The sequence below is a fragment of the Columba livia genome, chromosome 5 (genome assembly GCF_036013475.1).
Source record: "Columba livia isolate bColLiv1 breed racing homer chromosome 5, bColLiv1.pat.W.v2, whole genome shotgun sequence".
In the NCBI taxonomy this organism is placed as follows: Eukaryota; Metazoa; Chordata; class Aves; order Columbiformes; family Columbidae; genus Columba; species Columba livia.
The window spans coordinates 10,484,462-10,498,226 of NC_088606.1; the positions used below are offsets into that span (position 1 = coordinate 10,484,462).

General features: G+C 39.7%; 1 long non-coding RNA gene across 2 annotated transcripts in view; it reads left to right on the plus strand.

Annotated features, from left to right (window-relative positions):
- Window positions 1-3,433, plus strand: part of LOC135579692 (uncharacterized) — a 54,200-nt gene extending 50,767 nt beyond the window's left edge. For both annotated transcript variants that reach the window (XR_010473292.1, XR_010473293.1), the window contains one exon: window positions 1,420-3,433. This is a non-coding gene — a long non-coding RNA (uncharacterized LOC135579692). The remainder of the gene's footprint in view (window positions 1-1,419) is intronic.
- The last annotated feature ends 10,332 nt before the right edge of the window (window positions 3,434-13,765 follow it).

Consider the following 13,765-nt stretch of genomic DNA (forward strand, 5'->3'; position numbering starts at 1 on the left):
GTGAAAATAATTCCACCCAAAGGTGGAAATGACTTCATGGTTTCTAGCTTCAGGCTGGTTATGAGTTAAGCCTTAGTCCCACTAAAGATGAAAAACTGAATAAAGAAAAATATTGATACTGTGAAATGAGTAGAATCTAGGTCTACTTTCTCGCTTGCTCTTTCCAGCAAGGAAACTGGATTCCAGGCATTTGTCTTTGGGCACAGGTATTTCTCATTCATGTTTGATTCACTTAAGTGCTCAATGCTGAGGAGAGATGTTTTTTTCCAACTGCTCCTTACTGTCACAGAGCTAGTCTGGATTTCTGAGCTTCCGCCCCCCTGAATTACACATCCATAGTCTTCTTCACGGATGAGGTCATTTTTATAATCATTTTTTCTCCCTAAAGGACAAGCCTGTTTTATTATGTATGAGAAAATGAAGAAGCCTTCAAAAGCTGCAGGAGGCTGACAGGAGTGGGTGGCTTTTACATAGATGAAGTCCCACATACAAAATAAACCTGCCACTGTCAGCATCAGGAGCAGGATTTCAGCTAAGGTTCATCTCTGCTTTACCTTTTCTATCTCCCATTTTCTCCTTCTTACTTTCCATTTGATATAGGCATTCTCAATTCATCTAAACCTCAAATGAGTTCATTGCTCTAAAGCTGAGATGTGTCCACAAAGAATCAAAAGAAAAAGACCTATACACGTTAACGGAGTTTTGTATATATTGTGTAAGAACTCATGCATGGTATCCCCAAGGTCCTGTCCAAAAGGCAATTAATTCAATAAGACTTTTTCTCTTATCTTTGAAACACTTTCAGGCCTTGGAAGAGCTGTAACACTGTCAGCTCTGCATGTTCAATGTAGCTAGAGCACGAGACCCTAACTTTTCAGTTTCTTGAGTGTGTCTTAGGCTTGATGAGGAGGGGAAGCAAGTGTGATCATAAAATCAGAGCATGGGACAGAGTGCCTCACATGCCACATGTGCCACCCTTTGGGTCTTGGCAAACAGAAGCATGTGAAGATGGATGGTGGCTGAAATCCTCTCCTTGCATTTAACATTTTCAGCTTCTGAGCAAAGGAAAACATTTTATGGCACGAGGTTTAGCGTTAGAATCAATATTGCACAATCTACCCATTTTATCTTAATGGTTACAATATTTTGGGGGTCTTTTCTTCTCATAATTACATTCCTGACCTGTGTTTCAGTAAGAATGTGAAATGCTTTAAACAACTACTTCACACTCTCAGCTGCAAAGAAACTTTAAGGAAACATGAGCTAAACATGCCAGGCATTTCAGAAAGCAAAAACACTCTTGAAATTATTATTTTAATAGCTCTTTTGTTTCAAGGCAGCTGCAAGATTCTTTGTGGTTTTAGTACGAAATAGTACTACAGAGGAATAAAAGGCCTTTTCACCTTTTTCTTCTTATAGGTTCCAGGCCACAGCTTGTCACCACACAGGCTGCTTCCTCGCCTTTGGCAACCACTGGGACAGAAGGACAGTTGGTATAAGAAACAAGCAGAGCCTTGGCTCCAGTCGCTGACTGGAAGGAGAACGGAGTGTTTGGGGGAAACTCCTGTCCCCAAGGACCAAGGAAGAAGGAGTGGTGGAACCAAGTCAGAGACATTGGCCTCAGCATCCCCCTGCCTGCTGCAGCACCACAGCTGATACTGCTTTTGCTCTGGGTTCTGTCATGATCGAGCCCTCTGTGTTTGTGCTAATCCCTGACTGAATTTTTCCTATGTAGCTGCCAGACCTTCTGAATATCTTCTTCTAACCTTAGTCACTTGAACCTAAAGAAATAATCCCATAGTTCATGGTGCTTTGTTATTTGAATACAGAGTGGAAGACAGTACCACATCCTGGCTATGATCAAAGTGACATACATATCACCTCATCTGTCAGAAACAAGCTGAAGTTTCTGGATGGACATGGCTGAAGAGAGGCAGAATGGTGGAAGGACAATTTTCCCACCCTGGGGAAAATATTTACACAAAAAGAATCACAAAGCAGAGCAAAAAGTTGACATTTCAAATAAAAAATATTGAATTATGTCCAAGGATGCAGTCTTTGGATCATCTTCTAATTGCCTTTTTCTCCAGGTTGCTACACCTTAGACCAGCTGGGCAGACTGGCTGTTTTCTTCAGTTATGCAAGTTAGTCTAAAAAAAGTCATTAACTCTTTTTGTGTATTTTGTTTCACCACAATGATCAGACAATTATTTCCTTTAGTTTTTTAAAACTTTTGCAATGTTTTGACTTAAATATTTTTTTAAGTACTACGTTTGATTTATATATCAAAGCAAAATGTTATTTGAAGAAACATGATAAATGTTTTCTTTCCAAAAAGTGTCATACTAGAGTAATTTTAATAAATACTAAAATCAAATACTTATAAGATAGGATGTTTTCTAGAGCCACTGCTTTTCAATAAGCAATGGACTGACACTAAAACAATCAAATATATATTTAAAAAAATAAATAAATAAAAGCACTACATCAGCAAAGGGATTTTTGCCAAAATGAAAAAGGCAGTAAAGAAGAATGGAAATTAATCCTGCATCATCTTTGGAACAAGCAAAAAGAAAGGAAGAAAAAGAGAGGGGAGAAATCTCCAAATCTTGTCCAAGTAATGGATTCCAAGGGAAAAGTCAGTACAGCATGTTAATGAATAACCAGGTGTTTCCAAAGCCAGGAAATCTCCCCTTCCATTCAACAGATTTCAGCCTAGAGTGAGCTCCCCTTCTTGCTCCCAGTTCATTCGTACACACTGAATTCTCAGTCAAATTGCTTTCTGTGTGCCTTCTGCAATGCTTATTAAAATCAAGGAAAGTCTTTGCACCATTTGGGTTTGGAGCCGTCTCCAAGCACGGCTATGCTGTGGTTATTGCAACACTTCAGTTTGCTCCTAGACGTGACACCACATTTTCCATTACAATAAGCTTTCCTTTCTTGTGGCCATTTTAATTATGCACAGAATAAACTGTTCTTCTAGCTATTGAGCCAAAGTTTCAAAAGATTTAAAACAGAATCCAGTATTCATTCTGTCAGTTATTTTTCCAAATTCATGTCTGAGATTTAATGAAATGATCACCCTGCCATTTTGGTTTCACTTAACTATTGACTTCAGCGAGCCTGTTAAGTGTATCCCTACGTGTTTTCAGATCAGAGTCTCCATTTATAGTGAGACATCAGTCTGAGGAATTAGCATTTCCTCATCTTCTTCTAGCGTTCAGCAGACAAGATGGGTCTGTAGTATAACATGTCAGAGAACTACAAAGTCCCTTTGGACAAGCTTCCGTGAGAATTAGATCCTTAGGATCATTTGACAAGTGTTGTTCCTTTTTCTTTTGTTCCTCCTGTTGTCTTCTATGGCAGGTAGAAAATGAGCAATTAGAAGGATCTTATGTCTTCCTGTATTCAATAAAAAGAGATGTGTAAGAGGCTGTCATTGTGTCAACCCATTTCTTCATCACCGCCTTGAAGACATGCTTTCTCATCTCCCACCCAGCCATTAAAGGGGCAGAAACTAATTTCCTCTGCAGTTTCTTTGACCAGGCCTAAGCGGCTTAAAGAGCAGTCCCAAGAATGCACTTAGAAAGAAGTTCCACACTCTCTGCCTGGAAAGGAGTTCAAATAAATTAGAGCTCGTTGAGCATTATTACAGCTTGTTGCCTATGGTATTTCCTCCCCCCAGGGTAAAGGAAATAATCTTGATTAATGACACCCAAAAAAATCATTTTTCTCTTTAATTCACTAATTGGTTAATCTTTTATGACATCAAATAAGGCTGCAGCATTTGCACAAAAAATGGGCAATGCAAAAGCCAGATTTCCTGTGCATTTTCCATGTGTGCTTTGTTTCCTGATGTAATTTCTAACTGAAAAGGAATGAAAAATTGAAATCTTCAGTTTACATGGGCAATGGCAGTTTTGAGCTCCCTATCAGACACCTCATTTTCTCTACATTAGTCACAATCAGACAGACAAGGCTCTGTCTTGTTGAGCTACATTTAGCAGTCTGTCTGAACTGCAAATTTAGATGACATCCAAATTACACAGACTCAGCCAGTAGGTTACACTAATGCAAACTAGGAGAAAAAGAATCAAGAGTATTGATTTTTTTGGTCCTTTCTCTGTCATATTCCCTTAAAGGCATTTACTAAGGCTTTTAAGGTCTTCAGCATTTTCACAAAGGAACAAATTACGTGCAAATAAGACTGCCTTAATCTATTCTTCCCTGCTTAGATTGTTCCTTCTGTATAGTCATTATGTGTTTTTTACGCTGCTGCTGCAGTTTACTCGATCCACTTTCATGCACCATGTGGTCAATATGTATGTTGAAGAGTAACTGTGGAAAAGCTCATCTCTTGCACCTGCCTATGATAATCAAAACCTTGTTTGTTAATTCCCCGCAATCCAAACACATCACACATCTCTCTGCTCTTTCTTGCAGCTGTTTCAGCAATTTGATGTCATATTCTGCAGAAAGCCCTTCTGCTCACATTTCCATTTTCAGACAACTTGATTTTTGCAATGAATATTTACAGGGGATTTGCAACAATCTCACTAATGTGAAAAGCAAAGACCACAGATTCTAATGACAAATAGAGCTGATTTCTAAAGTACTGAACCTTCACAACTCTGTCAAAGCCTGACAACCCTGCCCCTTCTGACTGACGCTGACGTGACTCCACTGAAGTCAGAAGTTGCTCTACTCAACTAATGCAATGAGATAATTGGCTGGTGTGAATTTTCAAACTCCTCTGAAGGCAACAAATGTATGTATTTTTTGCTTAGCAGTCTCTGCAGTGGACCTACAGCCAATATCCAGTCCAATAGTATGTTACTAAGAAAGCAGCTCTCAGAAAACACATTCCTTGGAACAGTCTATCAGTTTGGTGCAGGTACAACACCTAGCACAACGGACCAAAGACTCAAGTTTCTAGATGCTATGGCAAGCGAGAAAAATAATAACAGCTTAGAGATTTTAAGTGCTTCCTTCTTTGAACCAGTCACCCACCAAGAGAATTAGAAAGAGCTTTTTTCTAGCTGATCTCACTAAGCAGCTGTATAAGCTTTTTTCGGCATAGTTAGCAAACTACAAACTCATTAACCACTACATATGGTACTGTCACTTTCCATGAAAACTGAAACCCACATACTTTTCTTTTAGGCTGTGCACATGCTTCCTGTCAGAGTCTAACGTATGTGCCATCAGGTGGTAATATGGCCCTTATGCATTAGCATTTGTGTTTGTTTGATTTTATTTCTCATAGGCTTCCGGCATTTCAACCTTCAAATTAAGATGCCTGGGTTTTTTTGTGCACCTATGAAGAGGAATCCATTCATTTGTGCGCCCCCACACCCCTTTTTTTTTGACATGTCCACTAGGACTCCATCATCCATTTTCTGTTCCCTCTTGCATGTTGTTAATTCAGACAGAAACTGAGGTTCATGCTGGCTTTTGGCATTTTTTCCCCCTGCTAATTGCAGAGTTTGGGGTGAGTTTCTCACAGGCATGTAAAGCGGACCAAATGTTTTCCTTATCCATTTTTCCTTCAGAAAGGAAGTTCTCATTTCTCATTCCAAGCAGGGTTAGCATGCTTTTCTGCACCTTGTGAAGCATAGATATGTTTCCACTCTTCAGACTTACATTTTACCTATCATTGATTTCTTTTTTTCTGACCTTTCTGTGCTATAATTTCACTTCTGGCCTACCCCTTTGCTGACCCTGGTGAAACAGAATTGAAGTAAAGCCTCAAAATTACTTTATTTCTTTTCCTTCCTTCTTTTGCTTCTGTCTCTGAAAATCTTTTAACCATTTTCCATTCCCATTGATTTTTTTCTTCTAGAGCTCATTCAAATCACAGAAATAACCTGTTTAAGGTATCTACAAATTGTGCTGTTTTCCTGTGGTTTTTTTTTAATCAAAACTTCAAGTTTATACCATGCTATGGGCTCATGTCATCTCAGAGTCAGTGCAAGATAATACATGGATTGAATTGAATTTGAATGAGCCTTAAAGATTATTTTGAATTACAGAAGCATGCGTGGTTGTCCTCTGAACAGTTCTCTTTCCCAATCAGTTTGGTGTGTGTATTTCCATTAAAAGAATTTGTGTAGCTGGAGTAGACAGATGAACAGAACAGAGATGTTTTGGTGTCTAGAAATAGAATAAGATGTGGTACCTCCAGCAGATTTGACTGGGGAAAAATATTTATAAAGTAATAATAGTTTAAAAAAAAGTTGCAGCCTTCAGTAACATTTAGTAATAAAAGCACGCAGAGGATTACATTAAGGACGATAGTGTAAGATCTCTTTGAGTTAAAATATAATGTATAGCGCTACTATAGCTTGCTACCACCACACTGGTAATTAAGCAAGACAATAGGAAACAACGTGGCCACAGTGTCAAGCAAATCATCTGGCAGCAGGACAGCCTGGTGGCATCGCAGCATTTTGGAGATGCAGTTTGACACCCTACAGGGAGATTAGAAGTAAACCTGGCTTGTCTCAGTTGCAGACAGGGGATCTCCCACCACTTGCCACGGAGAGAGCAAGTATCATAAATGGAAAAAGAAGACATTTAATGAGCTGCTGTTAAGGATGATTGTATTTTCTAGTGCATCATTTTGGGAGAGACGATGAGCCTCTTAAAGGATGGTCAGCAAATCCATTTCACTTCCAGCTTAACACACTGCAAGCCATGACTGGTGAAGAAGGCTGTTAAACAGGACTTTGATTGTACCTGTATCATCTTAACACCAAAGTCGGTGACAAATCTTTTCTTCAAGGCCACAGCTTAACTCTGTTGAATGATGAAAAACTGCCTCAGTTCTTCATTATTTTATAATAACTCTTCAGTACTCACAAAATGTCCTATTTTATACTTTCAAAACCCTTTGGGAAAAATAATTGTGTACTGATATGCATGTTGTCTAGAGACAATTAAGTGTTATCATCACCTTTTTACCAGCACAGACAGCAACACATAGAAAGCCAAAATGATTCTCTATATGTCAAAAATTTCAAAGAGAAAATCACAGCTTCCTGGAAACCTACCTTAACCATGTGTAACACACCTCCTGCCACAAAAAAATGTGGTCTTTCTGAATTTTGCAGTGGGATTTCAGGAAAAGAGTTGGCCAGAAGCAATACTTTACCAATTACTCCTGGCAAAATTTAGAGACTGAATGTAAAACTTGGTGATGGAGCACACAGCACAAGTCTTAACTACCATTCTCCATGTGTAAAAGGGATAATATTGCCATGTAAAAGTAGGAGCAAAGAGTACAATGGAGATCCATTAATGGTTTATTATATTTTAGATGCCCAAATGTGAATACTAACTTCTCTGATGTCACTGATTGGTCAGGCACAGATCTGTAAAAGAGACTCCTATTTCATGGATGACACTAAGACTCTGATTGGAATCAGTGAGCCAAATTAAAGGTCAGGTTGAAAAAGAAATAATGTGATTAATACTATATGTACTGTGGTATCTTCTGCGCTTCACAAAAATAATAGTTCTTTTTGTGTTAACTTTGGGGAGAAAAGACTTTCTTTTGTTTTTCTACAGTAAAATATAATCTGTTGCTAAGTAAACATTCACATTTACACTTGGTGGATGACCTTTAGTATTAAGAAGAGGTCACCTGAATCAGATCATCCATATTTGAATGGTTACATAGAACTTATTTTACACAGAGGTCCCTAGGGTAATTATTTCATATTAGAGCTAGCAAAGTTTAGTATCTGTATGCAATATGTATTTACACTTCATGCCAACGCATTAAATAAAATTCTATCACATTCTGTCTTTGTCTTTGTATTTCCTTCTTTTCAAAGACATACAGTACATGATCAGATTGAAAATTCCCTCATAGGCTGAAAGGCTCTCTCCTGCTATTCTTTGAGAAACTAAGAAAGATTTGGCAAAAACTGGGAGTCAACGAAGAAGTTGAAATTGTTTTAGAAGAGTGTACAACATCTTCAACAAGCACTCTGTCATAAATGAGAAGCCAAAAAAAGCAAAGGAAGTGCAATATTATACCATTAAAGGACACACATACTTACCTGCACATGAAAAACAAAAGAACATAAAACATAAATTAAAAAGTTAGTTACAGTAACAGTGGAGAACTGTTTAGTTAAAGGCCAAGCTCAAAACCCTTGGAAACCAGTGGATATTCTTCAAACCAACTTAAGCAATCCTCCGAGTTGTACTCAGCATGAAAAGAGGATACACAAATTGAATAGACTGAAACACAGGATTTTAAAGTCCTAATAAAGGGATTTAAATTCAATAATTAGAGCCCAAACCCAAAAGACCTAAGAATGACCTTGCATCTGGAGAGTTTGAAATCTAAATCTGGATGCATCTGACTTTGGTGACCAATGTGTACTCAGACTTGTTGCTTGAGCTAGTTGAAGCTCAACATGATTTATAAGGAGGTTTACACAAGTGTCTTTTCAAATTCTTGATGCCTGAAAATCTTGAAACCACATAGTAAACTGTTCTGAACATAAGTACAGCTGGTTAAAATATGAGAATCTCTTTCTGTGAGAAAAGTATACACAAATATACCATTTTCACATTTTCCAAATACTTTCTACATTTCTTCCAGGCAGGAAGTAAAACAGTGGTTAGGAGGTTCTTTCTCACCAGTTTTTAGAAGTGTCTACATGGAACTAACTTTCTGAAAAGCAAGAATTTTTTCAGAGGTTTTACCTCCTGTTTCCAAATGAAATCAAAGAGGAAATAGGAAAGGCTAAAAAACAAACAAAAAAATGCCAAACAAAACCAAACAAACAAAGAAACAAACAAAAACAACAAGCAACTCTGTTCCAAGCAACATACTTTTCCTGTTCATAAAAAGCCACAGAGCTTTGCATGGTTGCCATGCATTTACACAAATCAGCTTCAGTCCCTTCAAAATTTGTCTAGTGTTCAGCAATTTCGTCTCAGCTGTTAACCAAGCCAGTCTGGAGGGAAAGGGGTGTCAAGACTTAGAAGCCCTGAAGGTCCGAAAGCTGCCGAGCTGTTCAGAGGGGCAGGGAATAGGCTGCAGCACCCTGCCTGTCCCCCCTTATATGACAGAGCACACCCTGCCCTAATGGAGGTGTGGAGGCAGGGGAAATGCAAACACTCCTTTGATTAGAAAACTTCAAGCACGCTCCCTTATGACAGTAGAGGTGGGCTCCATATCCCACTCCTACTTTCAGTCCCTTCCAGAATAATGGCACAGGCAGGACTCCTCAGGTCTCAATTCAGGTTCATATTGCAGCAAAATCCAGGTATTAATATGCTAAACACATGCAGTCCTTGTAAAACACAATTCAGCTGAAGAAAAGCCATACCCCAAAATCCAGCTGTTTCCACTGGACAGTAGCAGAAGAACTTCAGGCTTTGGAGGCCAAAGGTCCTTTCCAACTTCATTCCCACTGCTGTGTACTTCAGAAAAACAGGAGTCCCTGTAGCACAGGGCTGACACATTCTGTTCCAGAATGATGGGAAATGGGAAGAGAAAAGGTACTGCAGGTCAATAACGAGATACGTTTGCATTGTTGATGTTTGCAGGGTGCTTGCCAGCACTGTGGCTTTTTTAAGCCGATACCGTTAATCATTCACTAAATTCACTTGGGAAAAAAAAAATAAAATAAAATAATAATAATAATAGTAAATAAAAATAATTAAATAGTGCCAAGGCTTTGTATTTTTATACCACAAGCTTTGACCTTCATGTGCATATTAAATGCAGACCATGCCTGCTTGAATAAAGTTTTGTAGCAGACAGAACAGCTGTTAAGTCTATTTTATATTCATGTTTAAGATGGGATTAGTCTCTAGGCTTTGTCAAATAATGAAGAAAAACAAAAGAGGAGAAAGAAATTAAATTCTTAATTCCCCTTTGATTTTGTGATACAATATAAATCTAAGATAATTAGTACAAACACTTATAGGAAATTCTGCAGGATCCTTCTCTGAAACATTTCCATCCTTTCAGAGATCTACATCACACCTATAGTGTAAAGCCCTTTGGAAATGTGGCATGTGTATGACTCTGAAGAATTACAAGAAAAGTTACTTTTAAGCCCAAGTGTTTATGTGGTGTTAACTGCTACAGCTAAGTTGGAGATAACCTTGTTAGACCCGTTTTACAACAGACTAGGAGCTGTCACCGCCTTAACTGCTTTCTGTGTTTTCTCTGGTGTGCAAAAAGCATTATTTTCCAAAAGTCACTGAGATCAGCAGTGATGCCAGGCTAGAGGCATCCTCGTTTTAAAGTGATAGCCTCTCCCCTGTCATCACTTCAAAATGCTGCTCGGTGACATAACATCCCCCTTTGAAGGCTTCACATGACCAGAGACTTTCAGCAGAAGAGCATGCAATCTCTCAGAGGGTGTTTCAGGCCAGCGAACACGTGAAAGCTAGTTGCAGGAAAACCGAGTAACTGCTGAGTCACTGAGCATCACTCAGAGCCCACCCACATGTGACCAAAGCTTGGGTCAGCAGCTGAGGAGCTTTGGACCTGGGTGAACTGTACAGGCATCGTGGAGTACTTGTTTGCAGCAGAACTGGGAAGGAGGGCAGTATGCGTTGGCAATGATGACTGAAAAAGTAGCCCAAGCGAATACTGACATGTTGCCAGGAAAGGTACAAAATACCAAAAGTGTGAGATCAGAAAAAATGGCCTAAGAGGTAGGTAAGAAAGAGATGCCAGAAAGCAGCTCCATGGAGAAGGATCTGGGGGTTCTGGTCGACAGCAGGTTGAACATGAGCCAACAGTGTGCTCTGGTGAACAAGAGGGTCAACCGTGTCCTGGGGTTCATCAAGCACAGTGTTGTCAGGCAGGCGAGGGAGGGGATTGTCCCACTCTACTCTGCACTGGCGCAGCCTCACCTGGAGCACCATGTGCAGTTCTGGGCATCACAGGACAAAAAAATTTATTAAGCTCCTAGAGAGTGTCCAGAAGAGGCTACGAAGTTGGTGAGGGGTTTGGAGAGGAAGTCGTATGAGGAGCAGCTAAAGTCACTTGGTTTGTTCAGCCTGGAGAACAGGAGACTAAGAGGAGACCTCATCACGGTCTACAGCTTCCTCAAAATGGGAGGAGGAGGGGAAGACATCAAACTCTTCTCTCCAGTGACCAATGACAGAACTCAAGGGAATGGCAGGAAGATGTGCCAGGGGAGACTTAGACTGGACATAAAGGTTCTTCACCCAGAGGATGGTGGAGCACCCAAACAGGCTCCCTAGGGAGGTGTCACAGCCTCAAGCCTGACAGTGTTCAAGAAGAAACTGGACAACACCCCCAGACACATGGTGTGAACTGTGGGGGTGTCCTGTGCAGTGGCAGGAGTTGGACTTGATGATCCCTGTGGGTCTGTTCCAACTCAGGCCATTCTACGATTCTATGATAAGATGGCACCTGTCTGAGTGGGAAGCTTGTCAAGGGGAAAGAGCTCAAAGTCAGCCCAGAGAGCTAGAAAGACAGGAGGAATGAGCTGTCCACAAGCCATAGATTAATCAAAGGATGAAGTATGTCTTGAGTAGTGGTTATCCATTGTTCCTGGTGTGAGTCCTTTTCCCATTCAACCGGAAACCATCTGTATTTCAGCTCTCCAGGCTAAGCAGGGTTGCTGTGCAATGTTCCTAGTTTGCTAAGCTATGAGATATCAAGAGTACAAAGCAGGAATTAAAAGAAAGCTATTAAATAATAGCCACAAGCACAAGCAAGCAATACTGGTGTCTGCTGCACTACACTGTGAGATGCAGTGCCAGTTCCTGGACAAGAACAGATCTATGAATCAGAACATATTTTCAGTCACATAATCTTTTGTATGGCCGGAGTTTCCACTTGTGCTGCACATGGGGCACCTGAGTCAAGATCTTTTCCAAGATCTGCTTTCCCTACTGAAAACCAGACTGGATATTGCCCAGTGATGGCTTTTACAGCAAGCATATGACAGCCAATTTGGAGGGGTCACCTCACTAGCGGGGAAACAGATGGGAGTGAGCAATCATGAACAGAGAAATACTGCATGTAGATAAATATCAACCGATAGCATGACACTAGCAGAGCTCTCGTAAGAGTTAATTGTGCCCCTTCTCCTTCTAGAATGTGTTGCAAAGGTTCATAAAATAGTGGGTAAAGGGAATGTGGTGGTTGTAAATTATTTGCAATTTCAAAGGGCTTTTGACAGAGTCGCTCACTGGAGATTATCAGAGGGAACAAATAACCATAGGATAAAGAGCAATGTCATGTTAAGGATTAAATCCCAGTTAAATAATAGGAAACAAAGAGGTATAACTAATGGGTTATTCTGAGAATAAAGAGAAGTTAATAACAGGACACCCCACAATGCATTATAAAAACTATTATGGTTCAGTATAGTTATTAATAAAGAAGAAGTAGGATGGTGGGGTCACAACACATGCCTGGGACAAAAATAACTTAGGACGAAGTCTGCTGTCTTTTTTTTATCCTCCCAAAGCCCGCTGTGAAATCAATGGGAAAGCATGATCATGGTTCACAAAAAACAGCTCCCACTCCAAGACCTCTGCAAATAGCTAGTCATACTGGGAGAGGCTGTAAGTCAGTAAAAGGAGCTCCTGAATGCTGCTACTCTAATAGCTCACAGCTTATCTGTATTTCAAAATATCTCTGGCCTAGATAGTGATAAATGTGGTGTCATGGTTGTTTGGGAAAGCATAGCTGAGATGTTATAAAACACAGTGTGAACTTTACGTCAACGCACGATGCAATAATTGGATGCAACTAAATCTGATCGTTGATTAGACTTAACATAAGAAAAGTTAGAGCTTGGGGGGTTTGTGTGTTTGCTTTTCAATGCATGAGGAATTGATTATTTAAATCGCAAATAATTGTTTGTTTCTCTTTTCTGATGCCACTGACAACAGCAAGGCAGCACTATGCAGGGCTTTGGTAACCAGATACTTCACAGTGATTCTCGTCTATCACTTCAGGCAATTGATTTTTTACTTTCCTTTCACATACCTAAAGTTCCTTTGAAGGCACCAGGCTCCCTTATTCCCTCCTCCTGCTGTTTCCAACCTTCTGCCCTAGAGAGACAGAAAAGCTAGAACAGCTGCTTGCCATAAATAAGTTTTCATGTACACTAATTTTAGTGTAAGAGAGAGCAAAGTAACTGGGCAAGACAAGCTCGGCATGACCTCAGTTGTCACAGGCCCTGGAAAGAATAACACCAAAGAAATGTGGTTGTTTCTGCACATGAACCCCTACACATCCAATCACAGACAGAAGAGCACCAAGAAAAAGAATTCAACTCACAATCAGTCTGAAAACTAATCTAAATTAGAAGCAGGGAAATATATTTGTCTATAACCAAGAGAAAAACCAGAAGCTGGTCACAGCCCTATGATTTCATTGGCAAAAGGAAACGAAAGAATTTTAACAGGAGGATTCCCAGAAGCACTTACTGGTTCCTAATTCCTGTTTACATCGGTGATAAAAACATCAGCTCCCACCAACCATTTCTAATATCTCGCCCTTGGGATATCATTTATAATGTCCTTGTTATTTAGAAACAACAGTTCCTAGAGAAAATACAGCCCACTTAAACCCACAAGTCTAGGTCAACAGTCAGTGTAAATCATTATTGCCTCACTACAGTTCTAATGCACAGCATCTGAAAACGATGAAAAAATCATCTTTTTGAAACATTTCCTCTGCCTTTCTATGAAAGTGGGGATAACTCTAGTCTAGTTAAATCAAGAAAAGTAGGTTTTTAAA